Below are 15,314 nucleotides of genomic sequence, written 5' to 3' on the forward strand. Positions count from 1 at the left end.
TTGCACCAACCTAACACCAAACCATCTGTTTTCTACTACATCAGATTACTACCATTCCCACTCCACACCCACTTTTATGGTATGGACACCAAGCCGCATGGAGCTCTTTAGTAGCTCCATAATCATGGAACGTCACTAACTTCCTGCTTAGGGCCGGAAACCCCAAAGACAGTCTCCTAGTCCAATCTCATCTGAATGCGAAAGCAGAAAATGTGGCCTTCCTTGGAGAGGAAGACGTGATAAATCCCCAGGGGGACCCTGTGGCTGGGCAGCAAAAGACAAAGGACCTTAGGCGCTAACCACCTCTCATCAAGCCATGTTTAGACCCGTGCTTCCTCTCCACCACGTCTGACGTCCTTGCACATTCAGAAAAAAAAAAACCTGTATTCTGGGGCGCCTGGGTGGCTCAGTCGGTTGGGCGTCCGACTTCGGCTCAGGTCATGATCTCACAGTTTGTGAGTTCGAGCCCTGCATCGGGCTCTGTGCTGACAGCCCGGATCCTGGAGCCTGCTGGATTCTGTTTCCCCCTCTCTCTGCCCCTCCCCTGTTCATGCTCAGTCTCTATCTCTCAATAATGAATAAACATTAAAAAAAATAAAAAAAATAAAAAAACAAACCAAAACCCGTATTCTACAAGTTACCCCTTGTATTCAGACAACACACAGACGGGCATGGAGAGAACATGCGCTGGATGGTATACACAGCCTTCTCCTTTACAAGGTGTTTTTATACCTTAAAACATGTCTTAATTCCCTTACCTGGCCGCTGTGCTGAACTATAAAGCCCTATCTCTGCCAAGGCGATGAGTGCTACAGAGCTGATTGATTATTCACAGGCCCAACTGCAAAGTTTCCCCCGGGTAATTCATTGCTCATCTTAAGGCCTGGTGAGACAAATAAGCAATGTGCAGGTTTCTACAGACTGGAAAGTGTAAACCGCCCTCTACACCCCCGTATGAGATGCCATAAATTAAGGCTGATTTTCGCAAAGAAACGATGCCGTCATGGGATTTCATGCAGAAGGCAAAATGCAGAAGGTACGAGAGGGCATGGAGTGCGGGGCAGCGGTCAGTCCCCTCCACACCCTGACCGCGCCATCACCACCGCCGTTCCCAGACCTCCCAACAAGGTCCGGTCTTGGCTCACGAGTTTTTACAGAAGCGATTACAAGCCCCAAATTTAGAGAAAAAAAAATGTAAATGATGCTTTTATATACCATTTGACAGAAAGATTTCTAATGAGCATATGAATTAATGAACCAGACAACACAGCAAAAATAAAACTCACACTCGCTGAATTTAATACCATTTAATTCCTGTTGCTTCTTCCTCACGCCTCCCCCCCCCCCCTTTTGTATCCTTGTGAAAAGGTATCAACACATTTTGGAGGGCTTCTGGAAGTTTTCACCCCATCTACAGTGAAACATGGAGAAACAGGACCGTATCAGAGCTTTTGGAGAAACCATTCTGCCTTGCTTTCTTTCCTACTTTCAATGTCCCAGTGCAAATACGTGTACTAAGCACAAACCATCTAACTGAAAGACTGTCAAAAGCAGATAAGTTCTCCCCCAACTATTCCAAGTCTCTCCCCTTGGCCAAGCCAGCACCTCTGGGAGGCCGAAGGCGGATAGGATTCACGGACAAGCACCCCTTTTACCTCCACCCATCCATTCCTACGACTGCCTAAAACCAAACACACAGAACCGCAAGGGGGCTTAAACCCCTGAGCGTCCGCCCAGACACGGGCCCTCCTTTGCCAAGTGGCATCCTGGCTTAAGGTCTTCCGAGCAGGGGACGCGGGACCTCGCCTCCTGCAGCCGCTCTGGCACCGCCATGCCCCGTCCCTTGGCACGTCTCCCCCCACCCCTTAATTAGAAAGCGCCTGACATCCATCTCTTGCATGAAGAATTTCCTGACTAAGAGAAAACAAGTAGCAACCTCTCCTGAGCCCACATGCACCACTCCCCAGCCTTCTGGAGGAATCACTTTTGAGTGTTAATTTACACCTCCTCCTCCAGGAGCAAAGTAACAACACATGTATGTGCAACCTCAGGAACTGGATGTTTCACTTGGCAGGACCCTCCCACGCCTACTGCAGCTTAACCCTTTATAGGCCAGCCAACCCTGATATAAAATACATAGCTCACATTTATTGAATACCGGGCAATGTTCTAAACTCACTTTATCTCTTTGATCCTCAACACAGCCTACGACGTGGGGACTGTCACTTTCGCCATTTTTCAAATGGGGAAACTGAGGCACGGAGCTGCAGACGGTCGTGCACACAGACCTCCTGAAATGGGGTCGGGTTGCTGGCCACCTTGCGGAAGCATCCTAAACCACAGTGGGTTTTTTTTTTTTAATTATTTTTTTAATGTTTTTATTTATTTTTGAGACAGAGAGAGACAGAGCATGACCAGGGGAGGGGCAGAGAGAGAGGGGGACACAGAATCGGAAGCAGGCTCCAGGCTCCGGGCCGTCAGCACAGAGCCCGACGCGGGGCTCGAACTCACGGACCGCGAGATCGTGACCTGAGCGGAAGTCGGACGCTCGACCGACTGAGCCACCCAGGCGCCCCGACATGTTTTCTCTTAACCATAATAGAACTCTTACTGATGAACCGGTTTTCAGTCTTCTGTTTTAGTTTTATTTATTTTTTTTTTTCAACGTTTATTTATTTTTGAGACAGAGAGAGACAGAGCATGACCAGGGGAGGGGCAGAGAGAGAGGGGGACACAGAATCGGAAGCAGGCTCCAGGCTCCGGGCCGTCAGCCCAGAGCCCGACGCGGGGCTCGAACTCACGGACCGCGAGATCGTGACCTGAGCGGAAGTCGGACGCTCGACCGACTGCGCCACCCAGGCGCCCCTGTTATTTAGTTCTTGCATCTCCTTTCATGTTGTGCCGTCCCTCTCCTGCTGCCAGGGCCTCAGCTGCCACTTGTCCCATGGTGAGGAGCCCCACCTCTGCTGGCGATTACCACTTCCTACCTGCAGTCGGCTGTCAACAGATAAGCAGGCCAGTCAGACCTGGGTACACCCCTCCCGCCCCAAGGGCAGTGAAGCACGCAGCTCTGTGACAGGCGCCTCAGTTCTTGAAAAGGGGTCTTCTGAGCATCTGCTCCACACCAGGGACCGCTCCAGGTTCTGGAGCCACATGTGCCCGGGCCCTGTCCCGGGGAGCTGGAGGTCTCCTCGCTTCATTCCAGGTTCCGGCAGTTTTACGGATGCCTGCTAGTCCAAGAGATCCCAGGAGCTGGTCAGACACGCCCACCCCGGACCTGCTTTTCAGGGAGACTCCCCAGGGGAGGATCTCTGTGCACGTACTGGGCCGGGTGGTTAAAGGACACCTGAAGTTTGACTTTAGGCTATGAAAGCCTCTATTTTATTTCGCTTACACGCTTGCTGAAACGTATTCCTTTTCTCTGTCTTTGATGCCTGCCCCATCACATCCGCCCAATCCATACGTGTGTACCTACTCCATGCTTTCTAGATCGTGACGGAGGAGTACAAGTAATAACGAAGGGAGCGTATCGCAAAATCCAGTGACAGTGGAAGTCTCTTGCTTTGGGTGCTACATTTCCAGAAACAAAATACTACATGCTTAGTCTCAACCCCGGGTTCAAATTTCTATTTTATTAGTGTACGACCACATCTATAGGTGCAGGCCTTCGGTGAAGTCTAGGCCTAGCAGGGCTATGGCTTCAGACCACGGAATTAAAATTTTTTTTAATGTTTATCTATTTTTGACAGAGAGAGAGAGAGAGAGAGAGACAGAGCATGAGCGGGGGGGGGGGGGCAGAGAGGGCGGGGGGGAGACACAGAATCTGAAGCAGGTTTCAGGCTCTCGGCTGACAGCACAGAGCCCAACGCGGGCCTCGAACTCACAAACCGTGAGATCATGACCTGAGCTGATGTCTGACGTTCAACCAAGTGAGCCACCAGGCTGTGGAATTTTAAAGGAGCCTACATCCATGCCACACACGTAATAAAGTGGACCACGCAGTCCTGCCCGCTCAAGAGCAGCTGTTGTCTGGCAGCAAGAACAATTCTAGGGAGAAGGGGAGGGAACCACAGTTTCTGAATCACTGCTCATTTGAATTTGGGGCTGCATTGCTTGTTCCCACAACGCATCAGGATGGAGGAGGGATCACTCCCATCCCTCTCTCCTTGCTCCCGTCGTCTCTCCAGGGCAAATGGTATTTCCTTCCTGTGCACAGCCACATACCTAGCTGGAAAGAGACCCCTCCTGAGGTGCCAACACCCCTAAGCCCTTAAGAGGCCCCAAATCTCCCACCAGCTCAAAGGCTCTCCAGGGTGATTCAGCAAGAGCTCCCTTGCAGATCCTCAAGGCAAAACAGTCAACAGGCAGCCAGGAGCAACGGGGAAGTGCTGGCCTCCCCAGCCTCTGCCCCCATTTGAAGTCAGCCAAGAAATCCAGAATGGCAATCCCCCTGCCTTGACTCACCAGACATAGACCTGAGAGAATCCTCCCACAAACTACACCTGATAACTTTCCAAAATTCTGATTGTATCCAACTCTGACACTAGGAAGACTTTCTTCCCAGTTCAATTCAGATAACCCAAAGAATTAATGAATGGTCTTGCCTAATATCATCCAAAATTGCCCTCTAGAAAGAAAGAAATGTCTTCCAACAAAAGTATTTTTTTAAAGCAAAACTAGCTGCTACAAATTTGAGATTATAGATTTATGGGGGATGTGTTAAGCAACTGAAATCATAGATTATCCCCTAATTCGCATAATATTAACATATCTAAGATCATAAAATCAAGTTCATGATGATTCTTCTCAAATAGTATCAACAGTGGTGGTAATATCTGCATCTTGCGGAAGAGTTTTTAAAAGACTGTAAACTAAGTGCTCTATATGCTTTTATAGAGGAGCATAATAAATAAAAGAAGTTTACAAGAAACAAGGACAGATATTTGTACAATGTTTCAACAAAGGAGGCAATTTATCTTCTTCTGGTTCTGTTCTTTTACTATGCTTTTGTTCCTACAATCAATTCCCTTGATTTACAATTGTTTTAAGGATTATATACACAGGCTTGTCCTTAAAAATATTTATTTTCTAGGCAAAAAAAAAAAAAAATTCAAACAATTCTCAGGTAAGATTTACGTTTATGTAAAACCCATTCTAACTTTTCAAGGAAAACTAATGGCACGATTGCTATTGCTAATATGATAACACACTGTTCAATTTTAATCCATCAGACTTAAGAGTCCAAAAATTAATATTTCTATTAGAGTATCTTTTCTCCCTCTTCTTCCTATAAATCCTTAACTCTAAAAGGCTCATTGTTCAGATAGGTTCTTCCTCAACTCATAATGAATACAATAAATTAAAAAAAAAAAAAAAAGGCTTTTCAAAGTGCTGAAACTAACAAACTCTGAGCCATCTCTGAAAATTCACACACAGCCTGACCAGGCCACCTTCAAAACCACCAGCATGTGAGGTCAGCGAAGGCAAGAGCCATCTAGTTTGCATCAGCAGGAAACCACACCAGGAATTCATACAGGTCTTGCCCTGTGTCCCCATTCACCTTCTTGGGAATCGTCACAAACAAGAAATGTCCACTTCAGTTAGAAACTCCCACGCCACCACGAAAAGAAACCTCTACCCTCTGGCTGTCTTTGTCCAAACCAGTCTGGACAGAGAATTACGCCCAGGCCCAAGCCCAGGGAACCTGAAATTCAGGACATCAAGGCGGAGTGGCAGGGGGGTTTGCAGGCTAGCGTGCCCAAGCCTAACAGGGTTTGCAAACTGCAAGTTGCCACCAGCATTTTTTTTTCACGCAAGAGAAACAAAAAGTATCGGAGTGCACCGCAGGTACAAGAACGGGTGCTGTTTCACAAAAACTTTCATTTAAATCTATAGACGTGTATGTGCCTGTGTGTGTACTTGATCACAGGATACACTGATTTCTTACTGTGGATTGCGGCCAGAGGAGTCTGAAAGCCTCCACCCTCAGGAGAACCACTGTGCGGGCCCGACCAGCCCTATCCCAAACACAGCCTGAAGGAAGCCTTCCCAGAGACCAGGTTTCCAGAACCCTGTGTGGAGGGCAGGTGGAAAGGCAGCCAGCACAGCTCTGAAAACTAAGTACCTGTGTCCTTCTGATAAGAACGAAACGTATCACCAGAGAGAGGTAAGGGCAGCTGGAACATTCATCCTCCCTGCAAAAAAATCACGACATCAGGGCCATTTTCAAAGCTAAGCTACCTTGCAGGTAAGAATGCGACGCTGTGTCGTTAAAGAACTTATAAATTAGAAATCAGGACACCGTGTAGGTGTCTCTTGGTAGGACTGATGCTCAAAGATGAGACATCCTAGACAAATCAGGTAAAAATTCTCAACAGGACAGGACAAGCCACTCTGATGGTACATCAGCTACAGAGTATGTAAAAAGATGTTGTAATTTTACCCCATCTGTGAGAGTGCCTAATAGCCAACCCAGGAAAAATTTAATATTCTGATACTCTAATTTCAACACAACAGGATTATTTCAAAACTAGAAACGTCAAAGTCACTCATTCGTAGCCGGATTGGTACCGAAGTACAAAATGTGGCACATATTTGTACCAAAAAAAACCCCAAAATAAACCCCAAACAGAGATGACAGGGCAAAAGTACAATAAAAATTTAAAATATTTCTTATTCTTTCCACCTGCCAAAATGTTACTATTTAGCCCAAAGACATTTCCTCCTTTAGAACACTACTGTTTCACTAATTATGAAAATATTTATTTAACAAATATTTGTGGAGCACCACTTTAGGTGCTACATACAGAGCAGTGAACAAACCAAAGTCCAATTTTAATAGTGTTTTCTTTCTGTGCAAATACATAGACCTCAGATAAGATAACGCTGAACACAGAAAATTGTATCCAGACTTCACTTTCGCTTTCGACAGCAAAGTTTTTCCATAACATCAAATATTCTTTGAAAATACCATTTTGGGGAGCACCTGGATGGCTCAGTCAGTTCAGCGTCTGACTTCAGCTCAGGTCACGATCTCCCGGTTGGTGAGTTCCAGCCCCACATCGGGCTCTGTGCTGACAGCTCAGAGCCTAGAGCCTGCTTTGGATTCTTTGTCTCGCTCTCTCTCTGCCCCTCCCCTGCTCACCCTCTGTCTCTGTCTCTGTCTCTCTCTCAGAAGTAAACATTAAAAAAAGAAAGAAAGAAAGAAAATACCATTTTGGGGGCACGTAGATGGCTCAGTCAGTTAAGCGTCCAACTCTTGATTTCGGCTCAGGTCATGATCTCACGGTTCATGAATTCGAGCCCTGCATCGGGCTCTGCGCTGACAGTGCAGAGCCTGCTTGGGATTCTGTCTCCCTTTCTCTCTACCTCTCCCTCTCTCCTGTGCTCGCTCTCTCTCTCTCTCTCAAAATACATAAATACATAAAAAAAAAACACACACATTTTCATTGGCTACGTAATATTCCATCCTACATGGTGTCATAGTTTACCAAAAGACATTTCTAAATGCTTACCACAAGACAAAAATACAAACAAGAGACACAGTCAAATACAGCATGTAAAACCTAGATTTAGGACCTTCGGTAGGGGAGACAAATACAATCTTACCCACTCACAGACCCCGGGCAGTGGACGTCGACACCTTCTTCACCTTGCGCCACATGAAGGTCTAATTTGTGAATCTCCCTTTATAAGCCTCACTCCCTCTTTGATCCAAGAGAACATTGTCTGCACAGAACAATACGTTTTCATTTCAATTTCCCTTCTTTTCAGGAAAGGAAATGTTTGCACTTCAAAGGGCTTCTTTGAAGAGCAGCCCTCCGGGTCCTGGCCCATGCAGGTTAGCAGTTCCGTGGCCTCAGCGGGGTGTCTGCTATCTGGGCGTCTGCCCACCCTGTCACCCTCAAGGCCAGCTCCTTCAAGGAGAGGGTCTGGTGCAGGAGAAGAAAAAATAAACACATGGAAAAATACTTGAGGCTTTTGATCACGCCCTTCAGAAGCCCTTTTTCACACATAATGTAGGTTTACAGCTCAGGGAAACTGAGGTCCGCAGGATGGGAAGCCGTGGACGTCGCAGCTTCTTGGAACAAAACCACTCAGCAAAGTCCCCATCGGGGCCAGGAAAAAGTGAGCCCCTTTCAGTTACTGCTGGTAATGACTAAGGGCGTGGCCTGGATAAATGAAATGCGGGAGCAAGATCCACCCTTCACATGGAAGTTTTGGAACTTTCCCCCAGAAACTTGAGGGCAGCACAGTTACTAACAAAGAGCAAAATTCACAATGTAGAATTTCACCTCTGGGAGCCTAGGTGGCTCAGTGGGTTGAGTGTCCAACTCTTGATTTTGGCTCAGGTCATGATGCCAGGGTCGTGAGATCAAGCCCTGCATCAGGCTCCACACTGAGCACAGAGCCTGCTTAAGATTCTCTCCCCCCCCCCCGCCCTCTCCCCTGTCCGTGCACTCTCTCTAAAATAAATTAAAAAATAAAAAAGAAGAAGAATTTGGCCCGATTTCTCCACTGGCCCACTCGTGGGGGCCCAAGAGGTTCAACAACAGGCAAGCCTAACAACCATGTTAAATAACCACAAGTTATCTGCCAAGCGGCCAGTGCCATTTCTTGGATCGAGGCCCCATGCCCAACCTCCCCTTCTGCCAAGTCTAGGCAGTCAGGGGTACATAGCGGACAAGAGAGGACCTGCAACATTTCTTTTCAAGTCTTGAACAAGTTCTGGGTATATACTAAGGATCTCCGCTCTCGCCTGCCCCAAGGTGGTTCAGTTCAGCTGCTCAGGGGGGCGACCGCCCAAGAAGTGGGCAGGAGCAGGAAAGATTCCACTCTGCCCAGCTCTAGACAGGGAGCCCACTCCTCCTCACAGCCCAAGGACGCCATGGGCTCCTGCCCTGGGTGTCTGGGGTGCAGGTCTGGGTGACCAGGTCACCCTGAGTGGAAGTCTTCCACTCACCTTTCCGCAAGCCCCTTACCTAGCCTGGCGCTAAGCTCCTGCGCTGGAATAACAAATGGTTTTTGTTTTCCCGTTCTCTTCTATTTTTCTGGTTTCCAAATTTTTCACAATGAGCATTCTAACACTCAGAAACAATTTTTCTTAAAGAGCCTTATGAGATTGGAGTGCCTGTGTGGCTCAGTCGACTAAGGGTCAGACTTTGGCTCAAGTCATGATCTCATGGCCGGTAAGTTCGAGCCCCGCATCAGGCTCTCTGCTGTCAGCAAGAGCCCGCTTAGGATCCCCTGTCCCCCCCACCCCCCACCCCAGGCCTGTCCTGTGTGCACGCTCTCTCAAAAATAAACATTTTCTAAAAAGAAGCTTATGAGAAATTTAGACCACAGTTCCTCTGAAAGATCCCCTCCCATACACACTAAAGTCATATATATTTTTATGCATCTACACATTAATTATATGTAGAGAGAGATGACTATAAAGGACATTATCTGGACAAGTGAAAGTTGAATACGGACCGCAGACTAGATAGCAATGTGTATCAAATGTGTATCAACGTTCAGTTTCCTGATTCAGATAACATACTGTGGTCATGCAAGAAAACATCCTTATTCTTAGGAAATACACACTGAAGCATGTAGGGGTAGGGTAAATAAAAGGCCTGAGGTCTTCAGCTTACTCTCAAATCACTCAGGGGAAAAAAAAAACCGCATATAGGTGTGTGCAGACAGATCAATGGAGATAAAGCCATAGATACCTACATAGAAGAATAGAAGGAAAAAGTTAAAGAATGGGTTAATTTAAGAAAGGGGTACACAGGGCTTCCTTGTACTACTGCAACTTTTAAGTTTGAAACAGTTATACAAACAAGGTGGGGAGAGCACAGGAGAAATGGAGAAAGGCAGGAGGGGGTTGGAACACTTCCCTCCCTCCACCTGCCAGCTTCATGGCCCTGGCTGCTACCCTGCCTGGGACAGCCAGCCTCAGCACACTCATCAACAGAGTCAAGACCTGGGTCTCCAGAAGGCGGCCGACTTCGTCCCACACGCCGTCCCTGGTTCCCACAGAGGGCTCTCCTCGAGCCAAGACGGCTGGACGCGCAGGAGTAAAACAGGGCTCTCCCGTGGCCTGGGCGGCAAGTCCCATATCCATTCTGCTCCAGTGACGAGGATGCCGAACCGCGACCCAGGGAGACTGCGGCCCTCCTGACGTCCGACACCCACGCCGGCTCCCCGTCTGGACACCTCCCTGCACAGCTGTCCGGGGCACCAGAGCTCCAGCCGTGCCACGAACACAAGGCTCCGCTCTGGGCACAGAGCGGGGAAAGCGCTGTGTTCCAGGCCAGCGGGAGTGGAGGAAAAGCAGGGCACCGTCCAGTGGCACGGCGGGCTCCGCAGCTCCGGGACTCTCTCAGAAACAAGGGGGGTGTGGGGCTGAGCGGCCGCGGGTGCACGGGCTGAAACCTCAGGCCTGGCACTGCCTGCTGCGTGTGCGTGCCAGAAAGTGGTCCCAGGAGAGGCCGGGGCCTGTAGAGGCTGCCGTGCACAGCCCTAAGGCACACTGAGGGTCGGGACTCTGAGCCGGGCCCCTAGGGGTCCAATCCTCGCTCTGCCACCGGCTGCCCGAGCGTGTGCCTGTGGGCAACTTGCATCACTTCTCAGGGCTTCCGTTTCCCATCTCTCAAAATAGTGGCATCAACCTCACTGGGCGGCTGTGAGGATTCCGTGAAGACATAAAATGCCAAGTACACAGTGAGTACTCACTACGCGCTTGTGATTCTTCATCTTACCCTGCCCTGGGCCTCTCCCTTCCTTCCTATTCGATGTAACAGACTCTGGCTAATGGTACTTGGTAGACAGATAAGACACAGAAGAAAAGAACATTTCCAAGCTGACCTTAAGATGGGAAGACAACAGTTACAACACCGCGATGAAGCAACAGTAAGAGCGGGTAAGAGCGGGTTTGCGCCCTTCCCTCCCACTGCTGCCCCCCCCCCCGAAGCGTCCACCACGTCCACCCCAAGGAATTTAGGGGATCCCACGTTGCCACCTCAAGGAAGAGAGGAAATAAGGTGGAAAACAGAGATGGCTCTAACTGTTTGGCTACGGTTTTCAAACTCAAAGCCGTCAGGGTAATTTGGACAAAATATGTGGGGGATCAGGATGACTGACGAGGGCAGATCACCCCAGCACGCACGCGCACACACACCCACACTGTTACTCACATTCGCGTACACACACCAGCAAGCACCGAGAGTGAGGCTGTGAGCTCCGCTTTCCAGAGGGACAAGGAGTGGCTAAACCCAAAGTGCGTGGATCTGACATCTAAAGGAACCTGACCTCCAACACACCCAGAGCAGTCCCTGATCCCCAGAGGGCTTATGGCTGCAAGGTCACCGAGGCAGGCAGAGCCAACACAGCCCCAGAGACCGTGGTTCCTCCCCGCCATATCTCCCTTCCCCATTGTAGCAAAAAGGCCACAGAATGACCTCAACTGTAAAAGGACAGTGGTAGAGACCGCCCTCCAGGTCTAAAGGGGACAATGATACAGGAACTAAGGTCATATCCACAGATCCTAGACCTGGGTCAGCAGATGCCTCAAAAGCTCAATGTCCCCCCAAAACCTTGGCACTATGTCCGAGCCCCGCAATACAGACACAATTGCAAGGGAAAGGGACTATGTTTTAACCCCCTGGCAAAATGGGAGACTGAAACAAACTTGTCCTAGGAATTACTTTTCTCCACACCTAAATCAAAGAACTGAGCTTTCTGTCCAGTATAATAGTTACCATTTATTTGAAGCACTTGGTATGTACCAGAAGCCGTGTCAAGTACATAACCTAGATTACCTCATTTAAATCCTCTCAATCCTACAAGGTTGGCACTAAGAGCCGATTATTACGCCAACAATATGGAAAAGACTTTAAGTGTGAAAAATACGATAGGAAAAGCACTTATCCTGTAAGCAGACCGCACTCCAGGACCCAGAACTTTCTGCATGACAAGATCCATGGCATCTCCTTTGACCCCGCAGTGCATGGCCCCGTGGGGAACTCAGGGTGGCCACGCAGAGCAGAGGCTACCCCCCTGCAGCCAGAGTCTCTAGACCACCTGCTAAGTGGTCTCTACAATGGAGAACTCGCTACGCATGGAGAACACAGCATGCAGGTCCCATTCTTAAACAAACGGGAAAATATTTAGTTGTTCTCACAGTCAAGAACGTTATCTGAACAAATATTCTGGAGAAAGCACTATAGCAGAAATACGGAATGTTAAGGAAACACAACCGCCCATGCCCTCTGCGCCTCCAGAAAAAGGGAGAAAAGGCTGACAATCCACTCAGGAAAAAGGGAGAGAGGATACAGAACTACACACGGCCCAACTAAGGGACACTCTTCTACCTCCAGAAAAGTCCACCTGGCAGCAGCCTTTGAAGGCTTCCCTGAGCTTGACTTCTGGTTCCCATAATCAGAATAATAGACTGGTAATAGAAAGAACTTACTCCACGGAAGAAATCTAAATGTATTGATTTGGGACCTCTACTCTTCTAAAGTACACTATGGAACTCATAGTTTGTGAGCTTCTTTTCTGTGAGGCCGAGGGAAGGCTTCCCCAGTCTGTGGATGGAGCAGGTCTACAGAGTTGGGAGAGTCTAAATGCTCTGGGAGCTGCACGCAGAGTAGCAAAGCGAGGACTCCAGAAGCCTAGGGTTGGTACTACTCGTCCTGGGCTCCCCAAAGCAACCTCCTTCAGGGCACATCATCTCAGGCTCCACTGAAGCTGTAAAGGCCTCTAACCACACACGGCTCTAACGTGTTTACACAGTTTGTTCATCAAATGTACGATCTGGTAGTCCGAACAGTTACTGACAATCAACAGAGGGGGAGAGCCAAAGAACAGACACTGGGTGTGGCAGGATGGGTCAACTCTATGCCAGAATCAATCCTAATGTCCAGAAAGGTCTTTCCTACAGCCTATGCTTCTGGGAGGAATGAATCCAGACCAATGGGTAAGGTAAAGGGCTTCACTCACAGCTCTGCCAATGCGTATCTGAAGGAATGCCTTTAGAATGGAATGAACACATTTAGCAGTCCACCAAATCGTTTTACCAATCTGTTGCCCATTCTTCTGACCCACAGGTGGCAAATGCACTAAACCTCCCGTGATAAATCAGGGCGCAGTTTGAACAACTGCAGGGGTGCTTATATTCAAAGCTTCTTTGGAGTCAGCATTGGGGATGGGGGGGGGGGGAGGGTGGATTATGGAGAAAGAGAAAAGAAAAGCCCCTAAAGTTTACTACAAGGCTGTTAATCTGCCACGAAAGATAGTACTACTCTATCCTGTGACTGGAAGAGACCTAAATCATTGTGCTGGATAGAACCTTGGCTGGGGATCCGATGCCAGTGACCCAAGGCACAAGAAACCCCTGGAAGGCAGGTGCCCTGAAGACCCAGGAATGAAAAAGGAGACACACCCCACGTGGCAGGGGTCCCCATCCCGGCAGTGGGACGAACCCATAGCCAAGGTGTCCACTGGAGGGTCGTAGGGAAGCACAGGGAGTCTGCAAGCACAAAGAGATCCCCCAGTTAGGTGTGAGCCAGCAAGAAAGCTAAGTGAAAAGGAAGATGGTCACCAACCTGGGAGGGGTGGCTGTGACACAGTCATGCATTTGTGAGAAGGGGCCCCAAGAGGACAGATCTAGTTCAGCTCTGCCCCTTGAGGATGGAAATATCTAAAAACAGTCAGTTGTGACTTAAGAAAAAAAAAAAAAAGGTCCTTCCCAACATGCTCTTTCCTCTACCTTCCCCGTCCCGTTAATACGGCAGTTCTACTCCTTGGAATTGTATTTAACTTTTTTCACACCACATATGGAAGCCACTGGCCAAGCCTGTTGAGTCTCCCTTTAAAATCTACAGGTGGAACAAGGAGATAAGTCTAGAGCTGGGGCAGAACTCAACCACCTCAGGTTTCTACCATCTCCGCCCCAGTCCAAGCCGCCACCACCTCTCAAGGAAACGACATATGGCCACTCTCTCTTCTGCACAAATAACCTGGAGCTGGATTTTATTCCAGACTTAAGTTACACAAGTCTCTGAACTGGTCTCCAGGCTTCTATGCCTGCCTACTTCCCCCCCCACCTCTGTCTCTTTTTCACAAACATTTCAAGTAATCCTCTGACGGTTCTCCGCTTCATCTAAAGTAAAAGCAGAGTCCTCATGGTCCATGAGATCTGCCCTCGACTGGAACAAGGCAGTGGTAGAGACAGCCCCCAGGCCCAAAGAAGCCAATGACACAGAAAAACACTAGGGTCCCGTCCACAGGTCCTGCTTGGAGTGAGGACCAAGAACCAGGTGGAATGATGAATAACTACATGATGCCTGTGGGTTAGAGGAAAATGTTTCTCTCTATAACAAGGACGGACTTATTCCTATTTCAAATTCCTCCCTAGGATTAATAAACCAGTACCTCCAAATACATAGTAATGAAAAGGGATTAATCCAGTTAGACACAATGCTGGCCTCTCCAACATAGTTACATTATTTTTACTTGCCTTAGGCAAAAAGAAACTCCAGACTAGAACAATCAATAAACATGTATTTTTACCGAATATAATTAATACGTGTCTTAGAATTCAAGCTCCCCAAGGTCAGCAATCTTGTCTTCCAAGCCTTTTCCGCTACAGCAAATAGTTATACACGTAAGAGCACTCAGGTGGCTCAAATCCAGATTCAAACAACCGCATTTCTGATCTCTATGAAGTTTTGTCCTGTTAGTCAGAACTCCTTCAACACTCTTTAGATTTCTTTATAATGACCAAATCTGATCTTAATATGCTAAACCTTTAGAAACTATTTTAAGCCATTGTTGACTTTGTTCCCTAACTTCTATTCTGATTGTGTGTGACTTAAATGAGACCTTTTGTTTTAATGACAGAGGGTGTGTTCATATAAAAATAACGATAATTTCCACTGAGACCAACTAAAAATATCAGGGGAATAAATGTATCATGGTTTCCTATTATCTGAACCAAACATAAAGGACAAGAAATGTTACGATAACTCCCTAATAAATTATAATTCCAATTAAAGACAACGAGGAAATTCAACCACAGGCCAAAAGTACACAGTTCTGCCCGGTCAAATTTTAAAGAGCACATTTTTAGGGAAACACACCAGGGACTGAAATCCCAACCCTCTCCTCCTGTAACTAAAGCTGCAATAAAACACAACCGTAGGTTAATTCTATAGGAGACCCTGACCCTGTGTATTGGGAGGTGTAGTTTTCTTGCTGAAGGCACATGTCTGTATCCTAATCTTAAGTCAAACAGCACTCCTATCTCCCACACTCGCTGAAAAGAG

The 15,314-nt window shown here is 47.9% G+C and overlaps 1 protein-coding gene across 3 annotated transcripts in view; it reads right to left on the reverse strand.

Annotated features, from left to right (window-relative positions):
* Positions 1-15,314, reverse strand: part of SLC7A1 (solute carrier family 7 member 1) — an 81,566-nt gene that overhangs the window by 65,070 nt on the left and 1,182 nt on the right. The window contains exon 1 of one of the 3 annotated variants that reach the window (XM_030308579.1): positions 9,968-11,063. The exons of the other annotated variants lie outside the window; for them this stretch is intronic. The gene's annotated coding sequence lies outside the window, so the exon portion shown is untranslated. Of the gene's footprint in view, positions 1-9,967; positions 11,064-15,314 lie in introns of those variants that run through there. 3 annotated transcript variants of the gene reach the window in all.

This window comes from Lynx canadensis, chromosome A1, assembly GCF_007474595.2.
Source record: "Lynx canadensis isolate LIC74 chromosome A1, mLynCan4.pri.v2, whole genome shotgun sequence".
Lineage (NCBI taxonomy): Eukaryota > Metazoa > Chordata > Mammalia > Carnivora > Felidae > Lynx > Lynx canadensis.